A 7192-nucleotide genomic window follows, 5' to 3' on the forward strand; every position below is an offset into this window, starting at 1 on the left:
TATTTATCTGCACATTTTCTGCTGGGTACCTTGATTTTACACATGTCTTCCATTCTCCTCTTTACATTTAGCCAGGCACTTTTAGTCTTATTTCAGAGATTAAAAAACTGAGGTCCAGAAAAATGTTACTCACAATAAAAACACAGTTTTGCTTTGATGCTAGGAATAATGCTTGAAATGTAATCTTTGAAGATGTTTCACCCTAAAATGTGTTTTTTTCTTTTTCTTCAATTTCTAGTGACCTCTAATAAGTGACACACAGGTGAAGGTCGTGTGTTCAGATTATGGACTTCTCAAGAGAAAGGTGGGGGGTAGGGGGGTGGAAAGATACTATGTGTGGCTTTCTTCTGCATAAACTATTATAGCTGCAGAGGAAAATGAGAAGTGAGATTTATCATTATCTTGGTATGCAGACCAGGACTTGGCAGTGTTATGGTTACATTGTACAGAATTGGAAGGAAACTTAGCTTCTCACACACTGTTTCAAGCAACTCAACCCCTTCCCACCTTTGCCCAGCTGCTCCCATTAACTCTTCTAATGCTGCAGCTGAGGTCTACCTCAGCCTGTGGTTTAGAGTACTCCCCAACAGACCTCTCTGCAGATCCTATTTGTGTAAACCAAATGACATTCATTCTCCTGGGGCAAGTACAGTTAAAAGGTGGCTTTCTTCCCCTAATGGCTCAGTGGATAGAGCGTCAGCCTACGGACTGAAGGGTCCCAGGTTCGATTCCGGTCAAGGGCATGTACCTTGGTTGCAAGCACATCCCCAGTGGGGAGTGTGCAGGAGGCACCTGATCAGTGTTTCTAACTCTCGACCACTCTACCTTCCTCTCTGTAAAAAATAAAAAAAATAAAATCAATAAAAAATATTTTTTTAAAAAAGGGTGACTTTCTCACTGCCGTGATTAATCACTCCTAATAAACCCAGATGTCAGTACTGCTGATTGGCTCTGGTGCAGAGCACGGGTGTGCTTGCTGCCTGTGTTTGTGGCCATGGCGTTCCAGCGCTTGAGAGAATAAACCAGAGGCTACTGAGAAGGCTGAGTAACTGCACAGCTGCTGGGAAGGCTCTAGGGCAGAGAGCATGGAAGAGCTTGAGCGCTGGAGTCCTGGGGTCAGGAGGAAAAGGGGAGGAGTGCAGAGTTAGGACTTGTAGGGAGTCCTGCAACTCCTCACATTCGACCCCCAACATAGTCCATTTTGTCTCGACAGAAATTTCTGAATCTCTGCATTTCCTTAGTCACTGATAATAGATAAATCATGGTGAGAAACCCTTTTGAAAGTTTCTCTCAATCTTTGCAAATTTTAGATGTCCATAATTTGTTTCTGTCCCATATCTCCTAGAGGATATATGCAAATTCTGTGCATTAGACCCCAAACACTTATATAACAGGTGTCCAATTGAATAGCCAATAGTAAAGTTGACTACAGGTTGGTTTTATGTCTCTCCTCCTGATGGGAGCCAGTGTGAAGCGATGGTGCTCCTTATTTTGTCCTCCTTCAGCTTCCGGAAAAGTAATGACATGTAGTCCCAATGACTCTCATATGCTGAGTGTGGACCTTAGATGTAGGAATGTAGAGTGCTGGGAGGAGACTGGGCCTTGGTGAGCGGTCCTCCTCTCCTGCACCCTGTATCCTGCCTGACTTTTAGGGAGAGAGCAATGCAGCCAGTCTCCCAGGTTATTTCTTATTTCTTCCTCTCAGTTTCAGTGCTTCTGGTTCGTGGGTCAGCAACTGGCCTTCTCTGCACAAGACAGGATTGAGAAATCACCTCAGGAGCAGCCGGCTGGGCAAGGCTCCCCATGCCTCAGTCCTTCCCTGGAGCAGTGGGACACAGCAAGAGGAACAGAAAACACACATTGCTACTCCCAGGCTACTAAGCAAGGCTACCTGGACCTCTGCAAATCTTGAGAGTCAGAAAGCCTTTCTGTGTACAAGAGGAACTGTCAAGATTGCCAATAAAATAAATGCCATTTGCCTAATTTCGGGTTGTCTCCAGCAAACCAAGAACTTCCCTTTCCCTAGACCAGCATATGTCAGTTTTGCATTGGATGTGCAATTTATGAGTTATCCTGAAACTTTTCATTCAGAAGCTCCATCTGTTTAAAATGATCTTAAGGGCAAAACAATACAGCAGCTACAGCTCTCTGACATATTGTTGGTAACCAGAAAAATCAGCAAAGCCAGAAGCTTTCTGCCGTGAGCACTTTTGTTTCTCTTCTTTTGTTATATTAACTTCTCCACAGCTGGTGCAGTTGAAAACACTCTTTCATCACATGCTTAGCAGAAGTTCAAGTGCAGCTGAGAATGCTGCCAAGAATCTGTCTGCTGAGTTCACTGTCAGAATGTCATGTTTCACTTCTAACCTAAGTCCTATCTGATACAGCTTACGGAAACAAAGAAAGCCCGCAACAGGAAAGGCTCTCCCCGGGCCCTCTCCAACTGGTTATTCCTGAGGAATCGAGGACAAGTCAAGACTAGCAGCGCAGTAATGTTCCCACATTCATAGGAGAATCCAGGATTCACAGGGTTTTCTGTTCTCCGCCCCCCCCCCTTTGTTGATGCAGTAAGTAAACAATCTGCAAATCACCGGGCTGCAGGATTTTGAAGCAATGATGCACTCTTGTCTCATACCACTTAGAACTTAAGCAAAAAAATTAAAATAGGATTGAAAATTATCAGATTTCTTCTTTCCTGCTTTATTTTAATGAAGCACTTTATATTCCTAATCTTTGTGCCTCGATATCGTTTTTGGTAATCTAGGGATATTCAGAATAATTGCTTAATATTTAGGTAAATACATTTATTTATTGGTGCTGCAAGGTGATTATATCACTTGCTAATTTTTTTATAAACGAGTTGAGTATTCAAGTTACATATTTTCAGAGTAAGAATACATTTTCAGAAGGATTCCTCAAACTACATAGTGTGGGTAAAAAAAAAAAATACCTCTACAATAAAAAAATATGTTACTTCCTCTCTAATATATTCATACTTTTTTAAATCCTCCAATTTGTGAATTATTGATGGGATCATCTAAAACATTTCTTCTTCTATTGTGAGATTCAGTTCATAAGTACATTGATAGAAATTAAATATCTCCTAACACTTGAGAAATAGTGAATAACAAGGTGAGGAATTATGAACACTCTGGACCATGAAACTTATTTAGTTATTTCATTCAATCAAGAGAGAAATATTTATTAAGAACCTACTGTGTGCTCAATACTGCTATAGGTGGTGTTAGAGATAGTGTAATGAACAAGAGAGGTAAAGTTCCAGTGCTCTCTATAAGTAGGGAGAGTGAGACTGAAAATAAAAACACAAACACTATATTTAGCAAGGAGTTCCATGCAAAGAATTAAAATAGGGGCTGGTCAGTATGGCTTGGTGATTGAGCGTAAACCTATGAACCAGGAGATCATGGTTCCATTGCAGGTCAGGCCATATACCCTGGTAGTGAGCTGGATCCCCAGTGTGGGGTGTGCAGGAGGCAGCAGATCAATGGTTGTCTCTCATCATTGATGTTTCTATCTCTCTATCCCTCTCCCTTCCTCTCTAAAATCAATAATTTTTTTTAAATAATTAAAATATGGTAATGAGATAATGACTAACACTGCTCCTAATATTAATGAGGGGGGGGGGGTCAGAAAAGTACTCTCTGAAAGAGTGTATTTACAGCTCAATTCTCCCCCATGCTAGGACAAAGTCAGCCACTGAGAACTCAGGAAGAAAGAGCCTGTTCAAAGACCTTGCTTAAATCAAGGAATCCAAAAAAAGAATTGTCAGGTAGAAAATGTTTGGGTTCTACTGTAGGGTAATGAAAAGATTCCAAACAGGAGAATAACATGACTTGGTTATTGTATTAAACCATCACTTCAGAAATTAGGTGGATAGTGGAAACAAGGAAACCCTGGGAGCAACAATGGTAACTTAGACAAGTGGTAGCTGGTATTTGGCTGTTATACACAGATAATATCATCATATTCAGTTGTTTAAATACTGAACTTCCATACACCTACCTGAACCAGCCGTCCTGTCCTTCTCATAGGACCACCAAGCTGCCTCACAATGCAGTAATGGAAAAGTTAAAACCTGGCAGCCTGGCCAGCATGGCTCAGTGGTTGAGCATCAACCTATGAACCAGGAGGGCACATGCCTGGGTTGTGGGCTCGATCCCCATTGTGGGACATGCAGGAGGCAGCCGATCAATGGTTCTCTTTCATCATTGAGTTTCTCTCTCTCTCTCTGCTCCTCTCTGAAATAGATTTAAAAAAAAAAAAAAAAAAAAAAAAAAAGACCTGGCATAGCTGGGAACTTACAGGATGCCAGTATTCCCGTGGATGGTCTAAGCTTCTGCCATACATATTTTTAAAATTTGATATTATTGCTTGTGTAGGGTTGGAAATAGTCATTTTATAAATACTTAACAAGCACCTATGAGATATCATATACATACTGTTCTAAGTCCTGGGGATATTAGTTCTAAATTAAATAGACAAAAATATCTGCACTGCAAAAAACTTGACAGTTCCTGGTTATGGTTTAAAAATAAAGTCTCGGGACTTGCCAATAAATTTGATGTGAGGAGAAGAAAAAGAGAAATCAGGAAACCTCCCAAGCTTATTAATCACCTGGCAGATGACGGTGCTGTTTACTTAGATGGAAAAAGTAAGGAGGAGGAGGTTTGCCAAGAGAAACCTTTCTCATTCTTCGCAGAAGACCTATAGGGAGGCCAATGAGAAACCTCTGAAACATAGTCACTTATGTGCCAATTCTTCATCTATAAACCTGGAACATTATTATCTACCACACATACTTCAGAAGCTGTGGTAATGATTCAATGTGGTAACATATATAAAATCTTTTGCTTTCTCTAGAGACCCATGGATCACCAGCACTAAAATATCATTAAAAGTTTTATATAAATGTCTGGGAACCACCATTCTGTATTTAAAAAAAAAACAACATATTTTTTATTGATTTCAGAGAGGAAAGGAGAGGGAGAAAGATAGAAACATCAATGATGAGAGAGAATCAATGATCGACTGCCTCCTGTACGCCCCACACTGAGGATTGAGCTCACAACCCGGGCATGTGCTCTGACCAGGAATCAAACTGTGAACTCCTGGTTCATAGGTTGATGCTCAACCACTGGGCAACACCAGCCGGGCTGGGAACCACCAATCTTGATTTTTCCAGGCTCTCCCCAGTTAGAACTGTAGAAGGTGGAAGCCTCAATGGATGAACATAGAAAAGCTAAAACACTGGTGGATACAATCAACAATTAAAGGTTCCAAAAAAAAAGCCAAGGAATCCATGTAAAGATGTGTATCAATTATTATTATTATTGCAGGGATGGTTTCTTAACAAATCATTTTCTTAGCATTAATGAAAAACTTTACTAATTTATATATCATTTTATATTAAATAGCATCAATTGTAGTTACACTCTCTTGTCCGATCTATAATAATAAAAGCATAATATGCTAATTAGACCAGACAGCCAAACAACTTTCCGGTCGACCTTCTGTACGAAGCCAAAGCTGTGAGGGTTGAGGCAAGCTGCCGCAGCTGGGAGGGCCAAGCCCCTTGCTCGAATTTCGTGCATCAGGCCTCTAGTATAATTACAAAAAACAAGATGAGGAGAAGAGAAAAGAAGTAAATGATGTAATTCACATGCCTCGGTCAAGCTTTTTACCTTTTGAGTATTTGTATTTGTGAAATGTGGATTGTATATGCACTGCTTACCCTCCAGAGTCGTGGAAGGAATCAAATGAAAAAGCATGCTCTTCAAATATTTGTTGTTATTATACCAACAAGACTTATAGTATGTAGTGGAAAAACTATTTGCAGGCTACCAAGAGTTGGTTATTTGTTTTATATCTTTTTACCTCTCCCCATGGAAACCACTGCTTCTTGTATGTATTCCAAAACGTTTACCATCCTTCACTGGATTAAATGAATTATTATTGAAGACAGCAGATGACAAGAATATCAGGTGTCTAATTTACTGTACCTAGAGGCTTAAGTTCAAAGCTTTGGCATGATTGCTAAGATACTTTGCACCCTCCGCACCATACCAAACAACCCTTAAAAATTTCAGTAGTCCAATTCTCTGCCAATACTTCTCAGCTGCTTCTTTTACCCTCTCTTAAGGAATAAGTATTTTATGTTCTGAAGCTTAATAAAAATTAGATAATATAGTGTTATTGTTAAAAACACAAGAATTAGAGTTTGGCTAACAGGATTTTAAACCTAGTTATATTAGTGACCTTGGACAAATTATTTAAGTAGTTTATGCCCATGGAAGATGGGAAAATTTACAATAGCCATCTCTAGGGTTGTCATGAGGAATAAATAAGTTGTTACATGTAAGATGCTTATAACAGAGCTTGGCAATGAATGTTAGATGGCCTCAGAATATGACATGGAATCTATAAGAGCAAAGAGAAAAATTAAAATGTGGATAAATTGCTATATCTTAATACTAGTATATACAAAAACACTATAATGGACCTTTGTCACTAAATAAATTACGATCTAAAGCTTGAGTAGAATGATACCATATAAAATCCATTGATTAAACACTTGCAAGATGCATACTGTGTGCCAGGCACTGTGATCATAATAATCACAGATGGTATAAATGCAAACTTGAAAACCCTGTCCCCAGCAAGAAGAACTGATTAGAAATGAGTGAGGATATTACTTATTTATGCCCACCTAATTCTAACCTTCTATATAAAGCACAATATGAAAGGTACTAGATCAGAGAGAAGCACAGTGTTGTGGAACTGTGAGCAGTTGCCATACTATTATAGTAAATGGGTGGAGCCATTTACAGGGCTCTGAAAGGAAGAGGGGCTTGAAACTGACCTGTGATGACAGACAAAATGGATCAGAAAGCAGGTCCAAGAAGATATGAAGCTAGATCTGAGTCTTAAAGGATAAGAAGCAGCTTGCTAGGCAGACAGAATTAGAAAGCAAGGGATAGGTATTTCCAGGTGCATAAAAAAGTAAACACTTGGAAGCACAAGATAGCATGGCCTAACTGGTAGTAAATATGGCCAAATGAAGAGTGAGTCTGGAAGCATTGGAGGAGTTAGGAATGGACTGTGTGTCAAGGGTCAAACCATGCAGAGTGGGGTCCATCAGGCTGGGAAGTCTGACCTTGGTGCTGAAGGTAAT

The sequence above is a fragment of the Pipistrellus hanaki genome, assembly GCF_964339955.1.
Source record: "Pipistrellus hanaki genome assembly, chromosome: 7".
NCBI lineage: Eukaryota > Metazoa > Chordata > Mammalia > Chiroptera > Vespertilionidae > Pipistrellus > Pipistrellus hanaki.